Source organism: Plectropomus leopardus, chromosome 9 (genome assembly GCF_026936395.1).
Source record: "Plectropomus leopardus strain MGB_pleo_1.0 chromosome 9, ASM2693639v1, whole genome shotgun sequence".
In the NCBI taxonomy this organism is placed as follows: Eukaryota; Metazoa; Chordata; class Actinopteri; order Perciformes; family Serranidae; genus Plectropomus; species Plectropomus leopardus.
In genome coordinates, this window is record NC_142184.1 from 18695744 (window position 1) to 18716456 (window position 20713).

General features: G+C 40.1%; 1 long non-coding RNA gene across 1 annotated transcript in view; it reads right to left on the minus strand.

Annotated features, from left to right (window-relative positions):
- Positions 1-917: 917 nt before the first annotated feature.
- Positions 918-20713, minus strand: part of LOC148188723 (uncharacterized) — a 59625-nt gene continuing 39829 nt past the window's right edge. Inside the window, exon 4 of the long non-coding RNA XR_015777500.1 lies at positions 918-2987. This is a non-coding gene — a long non-coding RNA (uncharacterized LOC148188723). The remainder of the gene's footprint in view (positions 2988-20713) is intronic.

Genomic DNA, 20713 nt, shown 5'->3' on the forward strand with positions numbered 1-20713 from the left:
ATGAATGTATGCGTAATATGATTTTTTTGTTTTTTTTTCTGAACTCGTTCGGCAATAACATTTTATGTTATGTTATGTTATTATCACGTTAATTCTAATAAAGCTATCTGAATAGAATTGAAAACAAAGCAGACTATATAATAAAACAGAAAAGCAGCGAAACATCTTTCAGGTATCAAGGCCTTCTCAGTAACCATCTTTGTCACCATGTTCATCTTACATAAAAGAAAGTCTCTTTGTAGAGACTCCACCAAGAACAACCAGGTAAAGAGGAAGAAAGCTGGTAAAGAGGAAGAAAGCTGCAGCGATAAACAACCTTAAATGTGAATAACATGCAGTTCTCTATACTGAGTGAATCAGCTGCAGTCCCTCATATGAATAAACATGCACAAAGACAGTGACAACAAAGAAACTGCATTTCAATGGGCACTCTATGAGGAACCAGTAATTGTGTGATGGTCAGTTATGTATATTTGAACCTGTATTTTAGACATGAGCCTATATAATTTCACAACAGAGAAATAATCAGAATCAGGATCTGGATGCTCTAGATCATACTTTGACTGCCACAGACTCTGTATAAATATGCACTGAAACCTGCTGCCGACTGTTTTTTGATTGTTTTTTCATTATTTACTGTAAGAACAGAAGTTTTCAGTAGGGGTCCCTGTCTTCTCAGCAATATATACATAACATAACTTGGCCAGGTACAGTACATAAACGGTGCAATGTAGTCAGACCACTGGCTGGGTGACATAACCCAATTTCAGTTATTTTGTAATATGAGATTTTTGAAACGTTCATAAACAGATTTGCAACATGTTATGCTTGTAGCAAACAGTTACTCCTAAATGTACTGCACACACATGCACTCAGCTGTAGTCAAAAACGGAGAAAAAGAAAAGGGAAAAATATATTCATGAGGAGTGAATAAATGAGGATATAAGGCTGGTTCTCCACAATGTTTTATTGCTGCTGCTAATGAAACAATTTGCAACGCCTGATATTTTTTTATATGGACATAGGCATAAAAAATATATGACTTTTGACTTTTTTGTTTGTTTGTTGATGGCAAAAGAGGTCAATTAAAATCAATATAAAAGTTTATCAATGTTTGGGGTTTTTTTTTTGAGAAACTTACTATGTTACGCTTTTTAAAAATTCTTTAGCTTTTTGTTTGAACAATGATAAAAATTTGCAGACACTTAAAAACAATGCAACTGACTGCGCAACTGCCACAAAGTGCTTATATTTCACAATTGTACTGCATTTCAAATGAAAAATTTAAATGACATCTCTTGAGTCACGGTTCCAGCTCAAGGCAAATTAGATGAAAGACTTCTTAAGACCCTTTAAGGGTCACTTGGAATAAAATTTAAGACAAATTTTCAAACAAACAAACAAAAAAAATGAACATGAGGCAACATAAAGTACTTATGGCTGGGACAATTTTGCCCAAATATTTACTGTAACATAAAACATGTTTTTTTTTTTTTTGTCTCATGAAAGGAAACAAAGGTAAAACAGAACTGGGAAATACCTGGTATTTGTTACATTTGCTATCCTGATCTGTGTTACGTTAATTGCATTAGGGTTAGGGACATTAGGGTAAATTCTTAAGAACAAGTTACCAGTTATTTTGGGATTATACAATGCAAAAAGATCAATGAAATCCTACTTTCCATGTCTAAGCATTTTAAAGACTTTTGAAAGATCAGTTTAAGACATTTTAATACTTATTTTCAGATGAATAATTTCAATGCTTTTTAAGACTTTTTAAGGATCTGCTGGAACCCTTCTGAGATTTTAACAAAAATGGCTAAATGAACTTGAACTTAAAAATACTTTTTACTGCTATTTAGGGTGGTTGTGATACATAGGTATTGACAATAACAGGGATATTTGGAAATGAATATTGATATTGTGTTAATAATATACATACAATACTGTCATGTACATAAATCTGTGCCTCTTTAATTATTTCTGTCCTTCAGTTCTCACTTTGTCTCCCTCTCCCAACACCTTCTGGGTGCCTTTTATAGTCGATTAAGTGTAATTGGTCTTCTTGCACACTTCCACCTACCTCCACTCAGATTTTGACTTTAAGTCGTTTGCCAAAAATGAGGCAAAACACACAATAATCAAAGTTAAAGATGAATTTGACTAACAGCACTATATTTTTTTGTTTGTATGGACCTCTACTGTGTTTGAGAAGAGCCAAAGACAAATTTAAACTGAGGTGGACAATAAAGTCTATCTAGTCCAATCTTATTTCAACTTTTCAATAGAAATTATTTTAATGCCGTTATTGTGAAATCTTTTGGTGTAGTGAAAATCTGATCTGATTGTGCCAGCGCTTCTGCCGTTATACATTTTCTAGAACAAACGCAAGCAAAGACCGTCTGTGTGCAGCCCTCCTTTTTCGAGTCTTCCCACCATTTCTCTCCATAACTCTCTAACATTTTCCCTCTTACTCACACACAAACCAGAACCTCCACTTCTTAAATCCTCCTCCATGTGTTACCCATATCATCTCTTTCTCCTCTGCTTCTCCCATCTACCCTCTTCTTCAACCCCCTTCACCTTCCTCTTGGCTCCCTCTGACTTCCCAGCTGGCCTCTTGTGAAACATCCCAGTGGGTAAGTTCAGAAGCATGTATCCCAGGGCTCATGGACTGTTCAATGTTCGCCAGAAGGGCGTTGCACCTTGCCAGCGGTCGGGTCCAACATGCGTCATTCGGGGAAAAGGTGGAGTATGACAGGTGAACAGAAAAAGAGAAATGATCCAGATCGAAGAAGAGGAGATAAACGATCAGAACAAAGGAAACAATGTTTTACAGATAGATGGAAGGATGGATGGATGGACGTGGATTTGGGTGGAGACTTTTCCCACGAGGATAAAGATGGACCGACCACCAGCAGGATCACACAGCGGAACAAACCGAGAATGTCAATCCCATCACAGAGGCTATCAACACAATGTACTGGCTGAGAGAAAGAGAGAAGGAGAGAGAAGGTGATAAACTGATAGATTTTCCATTTAATCTATGACAAAGATCGATCTATCTATCTATCTATCTATCTATCTATCTATCTATCTATCTATCTTCCATGTACGAGCAGACAGAAGGCTACTTTGAAGACAAACTTATTTCCCCACCACAAACGGTAAACACTGAAGCTTGTCTAACATTCTGCCTGTGTTTGTGTTTGTTTTTTCCTCATTAAAACGGCGGCCAGCTCGCCTGTAATCCCTCCATCACACATTCCCTAACGCTCTCATACACACATGCACAACCTCCACGACCTTGGCCGGCCAGAGGCTAACTCGTAAACAGATCGGGCCACACGACGGGGTGTTTATCCCTCACAGTGAGAGGGACCACTGCACATAACGTTGTCCATGCATGTAGGGGCGAGTGCATCGAGCACTTTAACTGTAGCTCGTTTTACTCCCTGGGCTGTTTGTTGTTTATAGTGAAAGACACTGACAACAGTCTCAGACTTCACTATGTAAACTCAGTGTGAAGGCAGAGGCTTTCTTCTAAGTGGTTCCCACACTCAGCATTTAGGAGATTAGACAGACAGATAAACTATAGGATGGTCGTACCTCGTTAAGGCTCTTTTAATCGGACTGCATTCAAAAATTAAATGTTAGATTTGAACTGAGGAAAATCAAACCAAAACCTAAAGCAACAGCTTACATTAAACATCTGAATTACGCCACCATGTAATGATTGCAATACTGTTTCAACTGCAAAACTGCACAATAAAATAATTCAACTGCACAACACTCTCTTATGTAATTCCAACATATTCTACTGTAGTATTTCTGTTTTGCACACTTGTAGTATGATGCATGGATTAGTACATATTTCTTATATTTCTTGTGCACTTATCTGCACATATTTCACATATATTTATTTCTACTTCATATACAACTTATCTCTTCTTAGATTTTTCTGTTTTCTTTCTGATAAGGAGAGGGAAGAGAAGGTGGACTATTGCACGAAAGGTTTCTTGTAGTTACTAATAACTCGCACGCCGCAGATCAGGTTGCATCGTGGCTTGGACATACCTTTTGCATTAAACATCTGTGCACAGCTGCAGTCCTGCAGACTTGGTTCTATTCATAGCACAATTGACAGTCCGTGTCACCTAACGGAAAGCAAACAGGAGGGCCGGGAGGTGGGCTTACTGTTCAACTACAGAATAAAGTTGAAACTAAATGATGCTGCTGGGCCTGAAGCGAATGTCTATCAAACACCCAACTTAAAATTAACTTCACCTTGGTAAGGCAAATGTGGCTGATGTGACAGCAGTGTTTTGGACTGGACTGGAGTTTGGAACAAGCAACTGGAACATGCACACTGTGTGCTTGCTATTCCGACAGTCTGTACGGTCACAAAAAAATGGGTTGCACATGGACAACAATTGTGAACTTGGGTGGATGATGACATTTGCACAGACTAAGGCAGACCCTTGCAGACATGTGGATGTACTGTGAGTTGGCCTTTACTAGATGCAAGGCCAGCGCTTCGCTATAGTTTTTTGCTTTAAGTGAGGGTCAGTGATTTTGCTGGGGACACTAGCCTCATCAGTGTCTCACAGTTGCCATCTCCTTTTAGTTTCCTTCACCAGTTTATTGAAAAAAGAGCATTCAAAAAATGATTTTGACATCGAATACCATGGCAATGTATTTAGAAGCAAAGTATTCAGCTAAACCCACATGTACTATATACTGTAGCATAATGCCCTTTTTTTGCGTACTTTAACAGCAGGTGTAACCTTTTCCAGTCCCCCCTCCCCGAGAAAAAATAATTGCTATACTCTACCAATGAGTGTTCAGTCCAAAGGAGTTTGATTTATCGAGGTTTTCAGGTCAAGTGGGGATCAAGGCTGATCCTGTGGCTGATTAGAGCCACTGAAACAATAGGGTCAAGAGAGACAGATGAAAAGTTATCACTCTACCAACACGTATGACATATTGTATCCATAACTGTCTTGTGGACATTGCATTTAGACTGATCAATTAAAAAAAACAAAGCCTGTCTTAGTGCATGGCCTTGTAATTCACACTGATTTGCCAGCAGTTGCACAAGCAGTGAAATATGACTTTTCTCTTCCATTAGCAGTGATGGAGCAGAGTCTGCCAGGTCAGGGCCATTCATCTACATTATAATGTCATGATGAGATCCCTCCAACTGCAAAGGGAAAAAAAAACACGCTCCCAGTTTAACTCCCAGGGTAACAAGACATCATAGTATTGCATCCTTATGTGGCGGATGCACAAAGACCGCACATTTCAGTCACGCTCTCCTGAAAGTGTTAATGTGACTGCTATTAAAAACTATGTGATTGATGTTTTTTTCTAGGACACAGAGGGAGCATTAATGATGTCACTGCTCACACATCAGTGCTAAAGCTACCATGGACAATACCTCTAATCTCCTTTATAGTTTTCTGGATGAACATGGTTGCACTTTTAACAACAGACCGTAGGCCAGTGATACTCAACTTATAACCCACGGGCCAAGTCTGGCCCTGACAGGGTGCAGGGTGGCCCCCCAAATCACAGTAATAATTATGTGATTCACACTGGGAAATGTTTTTGTACTTTTCAAATACATAAGGTGCCACAGTGCATAAAACAGCATCAAAATAGAGCTTGTTCATCAAAAGAACAGTACCAGTGGAGGATCCTCATCACCCCCTGACAGAGGTCCTTGCTAAGCTCCAAATGTCCTGATATCCAAATGTCCTGAAATCCTAGAAATATCCTAAATCCCCCAGAAATCTCCTAAAATCCTAGAAAGAACCCTAAAATCCTAGAAATGTCTTTTAAAATTCTAGAAATGTCCTTCAATCCTAGAAGCATGTATGGGTCTGCTGCAACTGGCCAATAACCCTCTGTTATTTTGTAAAAGTGGCCCCCAAGCAAAGCATGTTGAGTATCCCTGCTGTAGGCGACAAGTTCATTGTCAAACGTGGGGACGCCCTCCCAGTCTAATGTGTAATTTGTGTTTTGATTTGGTGTCTTGTAAAACATTATATCTTCTGTGCCTTCAGGTAAGCTTGAGTACGTATGTTCGTTAAAATGCTGTTTGACATACGGTTTAATTTGGCCTTTTTCCTCCATTTCCTTCATTCATACTTTCTATTTTTTAAAATAGTAAAATAGTAGAATTGTAACATACAGTACACAGATGTTTTCAGAGCTTGTAATTTGTAACACAGTAACAGCCCTGCACTTTCAGTCATGCAGCTTTCATGAGTATTTTTAACTTCCCTTTGTTCTGCATGTATTTCATATGTACTGTATATGTAGTATCAAGACTATGTACTACATGTAAATGGCAAGATTTAGGCCCACTATTTATACTGGGAACCTCAAGTACAATAAAATCCTTTTTAATGTTGGATGAGAAAAGTTATATCACATCTAATCTCTCTTATATTAAAGATGATTTTTTGGGGGGCATTATAGCCTTTACTGGACAGGACAGAGTGGTAGTGTAAAAGGGGGAGAGAGAGAGGGGACAATATGCAGCAAAGGGCCGCAAGCTGGGACCAAACCCACAGCCATCGAGGCAAGGACACCGCCCCCATACATGGGGCGCCCACTCCATCCACCGAGCCACCAGACGCCCCATATACAGTTATTCATTGACAAATTTTGCATCATATGTGTTGGAGTTAATGACTGCATGAGTAGAATTTGCAGAAACAAATCATGGTCTGTATTGTTTAACTTATTTTAGAAACAATTCAAGTCAAGATTATTAATGGAGCTTATTAAAAACAACACATTTTGACTGAAGTGCTTTGCAAATATATAAAAACAATCAAGACTATGGGAATATGAGTAAATGAATAAAAGCATATACTATCTTGCATGCAAACCAAACTCCCCTGCCTGTCGTTCTTCAGTGTGACCATATAAAATGATTAAATCAACCTCTGACACACAAACACATGCACATAAAGCGTGCTACTATTTTACCATTACTGACCACATTTAAAACCCATCATGCTAATATGTGTGTGCCCACCAGCAATATGGGGAATCTGGGATTAAGTAAGGGTAAATTTGTATTATCTGGAGCATGAATGGAGTCCTTAACTCCATTATGTTGTTTCTCTGGGGGGCAGTTATACAGTCGGACCTGCGCAGGCTGAGTAAGAACCCACTGAGGGGAGGAGATGGCTATCGGGAGCCACAGGGCAGATGGGGGGACCGTTTTTATCGATGCACACGCTGTAATGGGGTCTTCCTGTTAGGGGGCCTGGGGAGTTTCTTTGACAGAGCTTTCATGTGTTCTTTTGCTGTGTTGTGTGTGTTGTGCAATCAGAGAAAGTCACTGTGGGCCATTAGGCCTCCGCACGCATGCATACTAGCACACATCTGGATATGCTTCTCCTCCAACAGTCATACCTACACACAGTCTGGAGGTCCATGTGACCTTTTAATACCATCTAAGCACTTTTAGATAAAGCCAGTTAGGTCTTTTAGCTGGTACCACCAGTGACTGACCGCCATATGTACGTACACACACACACACACACACACACACACCTGCTCATGTCATGTTACACTGCTTGCACGCCATTTTGTTCATGACTTCCCATAGGTGATAATTCTGTGTGCTCACTCCCGTCAGATATCTGCAGAATATTATCCAACAATAATAAGCCGGTAATTTCTTAACAGCTGATCTATGGTCAGCTGATGCAGCCTGTGAGCTGGTTTGATGTTAAAGTTTGGTTGACATATCCATAAAGATTTTACAGCTGTGTTTAGGAGAGACCTTGTCTGTGAGGCCTCGAGGCTGAACTTAGAGATGTATCAGCTGCTCAGACTTAACTCTGCACAGGTGAGGCACACTCGCATCTCTTCTCTCAACTCGCGAGTTAACTCATTGTGGGCTGAGAGCGAACAGGGGAGTGAGAGATCAGGAGAAAGAGCGAGAGATAGGCTAGGTTGGCCAGTGAAAAGACACAAATGTCAGGATTCAGAAATCACCTGGCCGGTTGTGATTTACAAAGGAGTTAGGTTTGGATTAGGGTCTGAGGTCCGTGGAGGGGCCCTAATTCAGATCAGTCTCCAGTCAAAGTAGCAGTTAGCAGCTCCACAGTCGGTTAGCTGTCATGTGTATCTCAGTTACACTCAGTAGTTTCATGCAGCAGTCTCTCATACTGTCAGTGGTGGGACAACCTCGTCCATCAGACAAAGCCTCTATTTGGGTGGTGGTAAATTGACCACCAGCCAGTGGCTCAAGGAAATGGCATACCAGCACTGGAATGTCTTGAATATAGTAAGCCAGGACACATGGCTTTATTGTATGATGTGGATCCTGACTCCTAATGTTGTCCACCACAATATGATAAAGGAGCTGTTGGGTAAAGCCCAGGAAATTAAATGCATTGAGTTTTATATACACATTGTGAGAAAATGTCCTAACATTTTGCAGAATCAGTGATATCTTTTAAATCACTTCTTAAAACTTATCAGATCAAAAAAGCTTTTTATTAATTTTAGCACACTGTTAATTTTAAACATGTCTTATTTACTATAATTATTGTTATTATCTAATGCTGTCATTGGGTATTGTATTATTTTATTTTTGTATTATGCTATTTGGCTGGTTTTATATACCTTAGTGCAATCCTTTGGGGACTTAGCTGCTAGCTTTGCTTATCTGCTTCATTGGTGGTATTTGATTGTTGGGGTTGCTATGTCTTTGTATTTCTTGAAACTGCCTGATTAATTTGCCTAAATCCTGCATTGTTTTAAATCTGGAATCAACCTTAAAAGCAATCTTATTTGTTGATGTAATGAAACAATTTCCCTCACAGGATTAATAAAGTATTTCTATTCTATTCTATTCTAATTTATAACTGTTTAGAAAAAGCACTTCATAAATCAAGTTTATCATTATTAAATCATTATTATTATTGTTGTTTCACCAGCTGTAAAAGATGCTTTGTGAAGCCTGATGTTCGTATCCAATTATAGACTTCTCCTCTGGTAGTACTCCTCTGATGTGTCTACTACAGGTAGCCCAGGTGTCTGCAGAACAACCTCGTGAATGAGTTTGGTTCAAATTTGTATGACCCGCTTCTCAAACACTTTCCTCCTGAGTTCTGTAAAAGCCCCACTAGCACAGCTGATTCGATGATGTATTTCTTTGTCAATATCAGCTCTGGAGGAGAGAAAGCTGCCAAGGTAGGATCCACGTTTTACAGACCAGTGTTGTCAATGTGTATTACTGAAGGGGAAGCAGTGCCGTGAGGCTGCGGCTGATGGAGAGCTTGTGTGATCCTGCTGTTCAGAGCCAGTCCCATTAACCTGTGTGCTTAAGCAAATGCATCAAGGATGCTGTAGATCTTCTTCTGAATGGGCAAAATAGGTTGCACTACACCAAAGCAACGTAATTTCCTAAGCACGACTGCCAGTCTTTACAGCCTTGCAGCGGTGGCGATGAGACCGCCGTAGTGTAGTTTGTTTTAGCTTAGCAGTAGCTTTTTGCTTCTGGCCATTGCATTTAGGTTTTAAAATTCTGAAAGTGGTGCTCATTTGTGAAGATTATCTTCCTGAACAAAATGTAAAAGTATCATAAACGTTTGTTGACCAAAGAGCTTATTTTAATATTCAATGATCAAAAATCCAATGGAAAAATCCCACAGGCTTTTTGACGAGGGACCAGAGCAACATTAGCTTCCGGGTTAATCCACAGTTCAATTTCAGTGTTCACAGTCTGACCAAAGATATAGGTCAGTGTGAGGAGAGGGCTGAGACAGAAAAGGGCAGCCCACCCAATGCAGTCCAACATGCGGAGGGCAGATGTACCGGCGGGTGCACAGGGCTCCTTTCAGAGTACAAAAGGTTGATCTAAATAAGACCCAGCTGATGTTGCCGTTCTCTCTTCAGACCCAGCCCTCTCGCTCTCTGGTCCTCCATCTCTCACTCATCTTTGTAGGCCCCTTTAACTAATCCTCTCGCACCGTTTGACCTATGACTTGGTGCCCATACTTTTTCATATCTCTCCCCCCTCTTTTGTTCTGCTCGGAGCGGGTGTATGTGTGGCAGATCTCAGGGGAGCAGGTAAAGTATAAATCTGTGGTAGTTCTGACATCTCACAGTCTCTGGTTCCCATTTGGTCTGATGCCCTGCAATCAGTCACTCCTCTGCTCTCCTCCTTCCCTTTCTTTCCTGCTCATTGTTCTCATTCTGGAGACGTTTACAAAAACCTTGTGAAATTCCTTCTGTTGAAAACTGAAATCACATCTTGTGCTTTACAAACACCCAAGTCCAAATCAATGATATCTTCTCTGATCATCTCTCCTTTGTGTTTCATTCTCCCGTGTAGGCAGCAGTGTTAAATTGACATACAGTTTTAATGAAAACATGAGTGGACTAAGTGAGTATTGTTGCTGACAGCTCGCAGCAGCAGCACTGGGGGTGGTGGTGGGTGGGTCCCGCTCTGTTCTTTCATCTCCAGTCATATCAGCTTGATCAGTGAAACTGCTTAATGTGGACATGTGTTTCCCCTGCTAACAGTCTGCTACAGGGCACAAATGCACGCATACATACACACTGCATGAGCGAGTGAGCGTCTGTTTCAAATCCCCCAGAGAGCAGGCTGATAAGGCAGTCTGCGGGATTTACAAGACCTTTAATTTGTTGCTCATGCAACGCCATGTAAACTCTGTCCCTGTCTGTCATTTGGGCTCTCTTGAAATGTGTAGACTGCTCTTGATGCTCAATCTGACTACATGGAGATGCTATAACGTGAAAAAGACAACTCACTGTAAATAAGCTAGATCAAGCTCTTAACATTTTACAGTCACTGGCCTGGCCAAGAGACAGCCCAACACAAAATCCAGTGTAAGACTACATCTTAGCAGAAATTAACACAAATTCTGCCAATCTCTCTGAATTCTGTGTAACCTTGCAATTTTGTCCAGTCTCCACAACTTTATTGTAAATTAGAAAAATTCTAAAATGGGTAAAATCTAATTTCATTGTAGAGCTACACACAGTGTACTGATTCGCTCAGTCCCTCTCTCGCTCTGCTTTTCATGAGACTACTGCCGCAGGACAAGAGCATTGTGCCTGGGACGGAGCCATTCGTACACACAGCGTCAAAGTCAACTGCTAGTATCACAGGGCTGATGTTACCTACCAGTTAATAACAGGTTTAATGACAGCTGTCAATTCAGTATTGATGTCTGAATACTGACCTGAATACTGCATGGAACATTATCATTGTTATTATTATCATTTGTTTTTAACTTATTGAAAATGACAGAGATCATTGATTAGCAATGATCTATCTGGGTGAAAGAAGAAAGAGATTCATTTATTTCATATGCAATTAGAGTAGAGTTAGATGAACAGATGAGGTTTGGGACGATGATGGGGGTTAAGTGAAGAGGGCAGGATGCCATAGGACTCTGAGTGAGAGAGGTTAGTGTGGTAGAATGGAGAAACAGAAGACCACCAAGGAGGACCTTGGAGTTGGATTAGAAGCACATGGTGAGATGTCCAGGCATTGCAACATTTGTGTATGAGGAACAGGGTTGGTGAGGAAGGTCAAACGTGCATCAGGAGACTCAGGAGGGAAGAGTGGGAGGTTGGGCTTAGATGTCTTATGCAGAAATTACAAGGGTGGCTAAAGGGCTAATTTCAAACAGTAAATGTACATAAGTACAATTTTTATTTTATACTGCTTTATCTTTCAACTTTACAATATTTTAGAGGGTAATAATATACGTTTGACTCCACTACAGTTATTTGATATCTTGGTAAATATATTGTGATATGATTTTTTATTTTAAAGGGACAGTTCACAGCCCAAAAACAACATATTTTTCCTCATACTTGTAGTGAGATTTATCAGTCTAGATTGTTTTGGTGTGAGTTGCCAAGTTTTTTAGAGAGATGTTGTCCTTCTCTCGAATATAACAGAACTAGATGGCACTCGGTTTGTGTAGCTCAAACAAAAAATATTCTTTAGAAAAACTCAACAGCAATGTCTCTCTCCAGAAGTCATCTCCTGGTTACTCAGGAGATAATCCACAGACCTTGTTGCGAGCAGTTTCGTTTAGGACGTATTTTCTTTCTATCAAACTGAACCATCCAACTGTATCACAGCGCAGAAGGAAGCGTGCACGTGCTTGAGACAATGCAACATATAAACATTGTTGACATTCTCCTCAGCTGAGCTGTAACGTTAGTTAGCTCAGTGGTGCTGGGTGAGCTAGCAGTATGCCCGCCTTATTTTGTGCAGCGATACAGTTGGCATATGAAGTTTGGTAGAAAGAAAATACTTCCCACATGAAACTGCTCACAACAAGGTCTGTGGATTATGTTGATTAACCACGTCATGATTTCTGGAAAAAACACTGCTGTTAGGTTTATCAAATGTATTTTAGAGGTAAGAGGAAAAATATATATGGCCTATTTTTGATTTCAGGATGAACTGTCCCCAAATATCAATATGGGCCACAAAAACTCTGTATTATAATAAATTGTTTCAAGTGATCACCAACCTTTTTGGTTTGGCTTTCAAGGGATCCCTTGTAACATTTCAGATGTCTATATGTTGACAATTGCACCATAGAAAGATTTCTGTTTTGATCATTTCAGATGGTTTCATCCAAATCATCTTTGAGGAGCAAAGATCAGAGGATATTCCAAAAACTTAATATGAGTGAGTCAGAAATGTATTTGTTCTTCTATTTTACACTTTCAATCATCTTGCAATTCTTTAGATTTATCTTGTGACCTTTGGGAACCACTGGGCTACCTAAAGTCTCATTCTCACTGCACAAAAAAAAGCTAACATCTGGCTTTTTAATGCAATGGGAATGTGTACAATTCGTATGCACAACCGGGTCAATTGACTCTGTAGTAGTCATGGATATTTATCGCCCCCAGCTCCAATCGGCATTGATGGGAACACAGCACCTGGGTGAATGCGGTAATTTCAGCTCCTTAACCAGTGAGATGCAATGACAGGCTGCCACTAATTACTGTACGTCTCCTCCTAAGCAGCGCTCAAACATCAATCCAAATTAGCCAGCACTGAGTGAAAGACAGACTGAATGACTAAGAAATATACAGTATAAAGACAAGTAAACACCGCCAAGTTTTTCACAGATCTTTGCTCATGCTGCTGTCTACTGTTTACCTGTTCTCTGGCCTGTCTGTGACATCGAGCAGACACACCAAAACAATTCACTCACACACACACACACACACACACACACACACACACACACACACACACACAAACACAAACACACACACACACACACACACACACACACACTCGTCTGCTGCAGAGCCTGTGCAGAGCCCTGCTCTCTGGGCCACGGGAACGGAGCCTACAGCCTTTTTTAACAGATTTACTTGTTTTTTAAAAAACCTGTGTGCAAACTAATTTTGGTTGGAAAGGGGTATAACAGTAGGCTGTATAAAATAGTTAAAATAACTCCAACTATATCAGCTACAACAGGGAAATTAAGTTTAATATGCATTTACGCATCAGTATTGCTAAAATATTATAATATACTATTATTATATCCATTTTTCTTTTTCTCACTCAAAATCATAAATACATTTATCATATAATGCTTCTGTATTTTTGCTGCATTATAAGTTTAAATGCAGGATTTTTACCCCTGATAGAGAATTTGACATTGTTGTATTTCATCTTTTTCTGATGTAAAGGAGCTGCAACAAGGCAAAAAGAAAACCTAAAAATCTCTGATCCACCTCACCATCTACTGAAACCTGGCAGCTGCAAGCCAGTGGATGCTTCCAGGACCTTAAAGCAGTCCAGAGGCTGATCTCAGCCTCGGTGTATCTCGGCATGAGTTAAGATCTCCAGAGACCACGAGAGGGCCCGTCCATCACAGTCAGAGATAGTACAGTTTACCGAGAGCTGACATAAGGGCAACATTTCATTCTGACAGGCCAGGACAACAGCCAGCTTGCTGCCAAGGATATGCCAGCTTTTACTGGACTGCCTCAGTCGGCCACAACACAAGTATTGTTAAAATCTGGTGTTCTTCACCAAGAAAATGTTTTCATTTGGATGCCGACAATCTCTTGCAGCTTTTTTGACATTGGCTTGGCAATCACAAAACTTTCATATGGAGCTGGTAAACTGGCGGCACTATTTCACATGGGGCAAAAGGCTTTAGATCACTGCAGTGCTCAAACATTCATGAAAAAAGCTTTGAATGAGTATGTTTGCATACTGGTGGTATTACTCTGACATTACATGCTAATATCAATAACGCAAAAGTTATTGAAGCGCTGTCCATCCCACCCACGCTGAAATCAAGATAACTGTTCAGTCCAGGATTTAACATAGCAGGAAATTGAAGGCCAGAGACAGACTCACAGGGCTGCAGAGTCTTTCAGACATGCCTGCTGGGCTCTGATGAACACACAGGATGAGCTGGCTTTGACCTCAGTGACATTTAGACCTGAACACCAGAAAAAATAAAAAATAACGTTTAATTTCACTCTCTAATGAGGTGAAAAGTGTGACAGCCTTAGAACTGAACTTACTTCCCCATTTGCTCGCCTCAACACCACAAACTGTTTCTTCCTAATGATGTTTTCAACCTCTGCACCAAGTTAAACACTGATTACACACCAGAGCACATGCATCAGGCATGTGTCAGCGATCTCACTATCACCAGCAACGATGATGACTGTTCAATCAATGAGTCACAATTTCATTGCTTGGCCGTGTGTCACCGAGTGCACGCAGATTTGTTTGGACGTCTGGGGTGTGGAGAGAGTCTGGTCACTTGTTTGTCTGTGAGTGTCTGTTTATGTCGCGTAAACTATCTCTTACATCCTGTTTATGAACTCATTGTAGCATCCTTGTTTTGTACAGTAGCATGCATTCAATGCTTGTTTTATTTGACCAAAATTCAAAGAGATCAATTTCGCAATCATATGTGACAGAGAGAAGCAGAAAATCCTCACTGTGGAAGCTGGAACAAGAGAGTATTTTATATCTTTAGCCGTGTTAGCAGTGTGGCTCTCCGGATCTCTTTGGCCCAGACTGAAATATCTCAACAACTTTTGGATGGAGTGCCATGAAATTCTGTGCAGATATTCACGGTCCCCAGATGATTAATCCTGACTTTGATGATCCCTTGTCCAACTTTCAATGTGTCCAGTACTCTTGTTAATTACCAAAAGCCAGACAAACTAACAGCATAATATAAGCTTAACACCAGCATGTCAGCATTGTCATTGTGAAACCGCATTGTCAGAATAAATGTTGGCATTGTATGTTTCTGTAAACTACAGATATGTAACATTTGTATGTTTTACATGTAGATCATACAGATATTTCATAAAGACATGTTGAAACTTAACATTTATTTACATTCTAACAATGCTGGGGTGAAAGTGTGGTTGTTAGGGATGTGCTGATCAAGTTGTTGTTTTTTGTAAACCCCCATCCAAGTCATTTAATATTGAGCATCTACAGATACCTAGTAGTCCCAATCCAATAATACAGCTGCACAATACACACTTCAAGTCATCTACTTTAAAGTTATTAAAATCAATCCAGTGCATGAAAATTAAATAGCTCTGCAAAGCATTAAGAATAAAAACCATTATCTAGCTGCAATGCTGTGCATGAAACCTTCATCAGTAAAATCCCCTGTGTGACAGCTGAGGTCAAACAAAGGATCGCGTCGTGCTCAATATTGCTCAATAAAGCCAATAACGATCATTTTTAAAAATGCCTTGATTGGCCTTGATACCAATCTTTGAGATCAGATTGGGATATGCCTGGTGGTTATTATCTTTGGACACATAAACAACTTGATTATGTTTCAAATATGCAGTTTCGTCACTTAAATCACTGCTGAAAATGCTGTGACGTCTTGCTATGAAACATCTGTCTTGCCTTGTTTCACGCTATCCACCATCCGATGACAAAATTAGTTCATATACATGCAATCAGAACTACCTTACTCTAGAGCTGTTGATATGATACGCATGAAATGTACAAATGTAACCTATCCATGTTTAACGGGCAATAACGGGCAATGCCAACATTTTTCTCTGGCCACTGGGCTGTATTGTGATTTGTGAGTAGCCTAGAGCACAACCTCATATCAGAAAATGTTTTGAAATGCTTGAAAAATTACTGAAATGATGACAGTTAATCATCAAATAGTTCCTGGTTAATTTTCTGTCACACTGACTGGTGTGACAGAAAATTAACTAATCAACTAATCATCTCAGCCCAGAGTTATAAAAAAGGATGGAAAAATCTAAGACAATTTTCTTGATTTATATATACATATTAACTGAAAAATTACATTTTTGAGTTCTACTTGGGTCTCAGGATGCAAGTACTTAATAAATTATGATCTCCTTTTGTTAACATTTGGTTGCAAAAAATTATTATTTTTCTTGTTTTGTCCAAATATAGTATGTGACCACAGACAGAACTATTAGTTTGACTTTTTTTTTTTTAATATAACCCTCTATTATTGACACCCCCCACTCTCACTCAGACATATTAGCAGAGGCCCAGCAGACATGTATCCAAAGGGTTTAAGGGTTTTAGTATTTTGTATAGAAGCTGTATGTGGGTTGTTGTTACTATTTGTGCCAGGAGTACTAGTCCCTGTCTGAGCCCCTTGATGTCTGCTGAGTTCACTAGGGTTGGTACTGGAGAGACTGGGACTGTTGGGGGTGACCACCATGCTGGAGTCCTACCTCCCAGTGTGTGTGTGTCTGTAGTACAGAATGCCTGGGACTAAACCGCATTTGATTTTTATACGCTTGTGGCTAACAGGAGCCAGATGTAGCTGCCTCCAGGGAGCTTACCATCAAAACAGCCATTTATTTCTCTTTTTCACTCTCTGTAATGAGATGTGTGTATGCGTACATACATATTTGTGTGCATGCGTGTATGTGTGTATATATGTTCAAATAAAAGCAGCCAATAAGCCACAACAGCATTTGCAATATTTTACCACGTAATAAAGCTAGTATGACTTCGCTAGCTTGCTCAGCAGTGTCAAAGACAGGATGTGTCCTGTTCAGATGACAAAGCATGAGAGTGCGGAGATCCCTGATTTCATCACATAAAGATAAATCAGAAGCAATAGATCAGGGTGTCAGGGCTCTGAGGACGTGCAGTTCTCTGGAAGCACAACCTGGCCCTGAGACACAAGAAGATTCATGAAGACTAAGTGAGAGGTGAAGTCAGAACCGAGTACACAGTCACACAAAAAGACAAGTTACAGGCACAGAGACAGTCAGAATAGCCATTAACTTGCAACAATCTCAACTTGCTGAACCCCAGAATGTTCTCTTCTAAACATATACACGAATGAGTATTGAAAAGGAGAGCCGAAAGCAAAAGAGCAGCGATTGAGAAAGAAGGGAGAGTGTTAATTGAAAGCGAATGTGTCTGTGCTGGCTGCTGGTCAGAGATGGGCTGGGGTCCCAGTTGGCTTCCACTTCAAAGGCCCTACCCGCCTGTCTTGAGCGCACCTGCAGCCGGTTAAACCCTGCTCTCATCACTCAGGGCGTGGAGGGACCTCTCGTACAACTTAGAGCCCTCACCACAAAGCCTTTTGCCAAAGAGCCATAATGGCCTGCTCTCAAGAATTCAACCTAAAACACCAGGTAGCGCATACAACTTTCACCACAGAACTCAGTGTCAATCACACGGTGTGAGTGCTCACAGGACATCGACAGTAGGGTTCCCGCAGCCTCAAACACAAGGTTTATGCCACCTCTGACACAGGTCACACAGGGCTGACATAACTGTCACGATAAGGGTAATGTGGGGCACGTCATGGACCTCCAAATATATACAAATAAGTGACAGAGGCGTGAAAGGGTAACTTCAGTATTTCTTTAACCTGGACTCTATTTTTTTCATTTTTTTTGTTCAAACCTTTGAAACCTGAGCTAATTGGCTTGATTTCTTTCAAAAACATGGAAAAAGGGCAACATGCAGCTTAACAAGAAATGGCCCAAAAATTAGCAGGACATTGGTAAAAAAAAAAAAAAAAAAGAAAAGAAAAAGAAAAGAGAGAAAATTACCTCAAGAAAGTGCTAAAATACTAATAATAATAATAGAATTTTAAATATTTAATTAATAGATATACAAATATCATCTTCTGGATGTTTTAACTTAGTTTTTTGATAAAATCTTATAACCCCCCCCCCAGCTCATTTCCAGTTAATTTCCTTGTCACCTTTTACTGTTTATTTTGCAGGACATTTACAGAAATGTTTTGCCAGGTTGTCTTTTATGTTTTTTCTTGTGTTTTTGAAAGAAATATGAGTAATTGGGTTCAGAGGTTTAAATGCTAGTAAAAGGCTGCTGAAGGCAGCACAAGAAAACTGATGTTGAACAAGGTGTTGAAGGGCTAAGTAACCAGTGGGAAAAACAATTTTTTTAAATGATCATTTGTTACTGGGTCCTGCCGCTATATAGGCGGGGCTATATCCACAATGCATATGTTTTTGAAGCCCTGACGAAGACCTGTGTTTGGTCAAAACATGTTGGCTTTTTTAATGATTGAGCCACAATAATAAAGGGTTTTTAATGTAATTCCTTCTTGTTTTTCACGTTCTCATACTCTTGGGAGTGCCTGGATTTCCCTCTCATTCTTTCCTGTCGTTTCCCGTCTTGCATGAGCACCCAATACTATTTCGTGACCTACATTTGATTGTGATCCACAGAGCAAACCAGTCATCTCTCTTTGTTTCTGTCTTAAGTCAGTGTTTTCTTGTCTTGATGTTCTAAGAAAATCAGACATGCTTAATATTATCATAACTTTTTAGTCTTGGCTCATATTAATGTTTAAGCTCAATGACCTAAACACTGTCAACAACCAACTGGTGCGCTTTCTCCAGCACCAAACAAGAAGCAGCGAACCAGGTAGTGAGTAAAAAGGGGAGAGCACTCTCCAGGGAAACGTGAACAAGTCTTGGTTCTCTCGGACTGTGGAGAAGGAGAAGAAACTGATGGAGTTGTGGAGTGAACAAGAGTCAGTGTGTAATTCTACATGTAAGTGATCCATCAACTGGCACCTATTTTAGTGAGAATTTTTGAGACGTTGAAACTTTACATTTCACATTTCTCTATTTTTGAAACGTTCACCGCTTGCCCCCCCCCATGCTCCTTGCCTCATCCCTCAAACATGAGAAACATACCCAACATGTACTGATTATAATGCTTTCATTACACTTTTCTCTCAACTCTTGCTTCAATAAATAAAAAACACAATCTCCTACTGATAAAAAAAATATTCTACCAATGATTTCAGTTTTAGTTGACAGTGTGATTCACTCCTTATCCTGTGTTAAAAAAAAAAAAAAAACAACTACAAAGACAGACAAAAATAACTGTTTAGAGTTCAATTGACTGATTCACTGTTACCTCAGCTAGCTACCATGTGACCAGATGCCCATGACCTGCAGTGTACGTCACTCAGACAGTTCCCTACTAAAACAGGAAACCACTCAGCACAAACTCAGTTCCACTAAGAGGGAGCAAGAAGACACTGCTGTAAAAATGACCAGCATCCATAAAGGTAAATTTCATTTTTCAATATCTAACTCTTTAAAAGGGGAATCAAAGCAGTCGGATTATAGTTTAGCCCAGTTTATCCTATCTAATATGAATGATGTAGCCTGATTATTTCTGTCTCTGTGACTGCTTGTCTGTTGTGCCCGTCTATGTAATGCCGGTGGTGCGTGCCTGCTTTTCCCTAAGAGGAGTCTGAGATGTGCTAAACGTCAGAGAGGCCATGTTGCCTCGGATATCTCTTTGATGTCATCTGAATCACCTGCTCTACAGCCACAGTGCGTGTGTGTGTCTGCGTTCATGTGTGTGCATACTCCCCATTTATCCAGCATGACGGCATCCTCCAGCGACCCAGTAAACATTCTATTATAGAGTTATCACCATCACAGTTACAGACACTTAGTGTGTTCACAGGAGCTATAAAATCTATTAATGACAGGCTACCCTGGGGATAAAGAAAGAAAGGGTCACAAGTATGCAGGGCTTAGCCCTTCAGAGGCCAACCATGATGGGTACATACTGTAGCACATGTCTGTGTAAGACAGTGTGAGTTGTTTTTTTTACATCTGCACAAGCATTAACTTTCTCTCAATGCACATGCCTTTCATTGCACCCTTTGCATCAGGGGAAAGTGGTTGACAACAGGCTCCGACACCTTCTCTGAAAGCTAGCCAAACGTTTCAGAAGCTTCTGGAGTATCAACGCCGCTTTGTTTGTTCAAGGCAGTTCATCTCTGTCGGCAGATCTAAATTTACAGGACAATAAATTATCACAGATCTGGTTCTTTGGTTTGCATGCATTGATGTGTACACTCTCATGCACACACACATTGTGGCTTGTCTGTCCCTGGAGGACGTTGTATTTTTAGGGTCTGTGATGTATTCTGACCTTTCATTAGCTTTATAGATAATGCTTCTGGATTCTCAGCTGATTATTATCCAAACAGCCACTCAGGACTGGTCCTTTTATCCTCACGGCTACTTAACACGCAGAAATTATGACAGCATGAAATCCATCTACAACAAGTCATCCTGCAAGCAATGAAATACAAATATTTAGAATGTAAACTGCCCTTGTGAGAAAATTACAGCAAAGGTTAAATCAGAG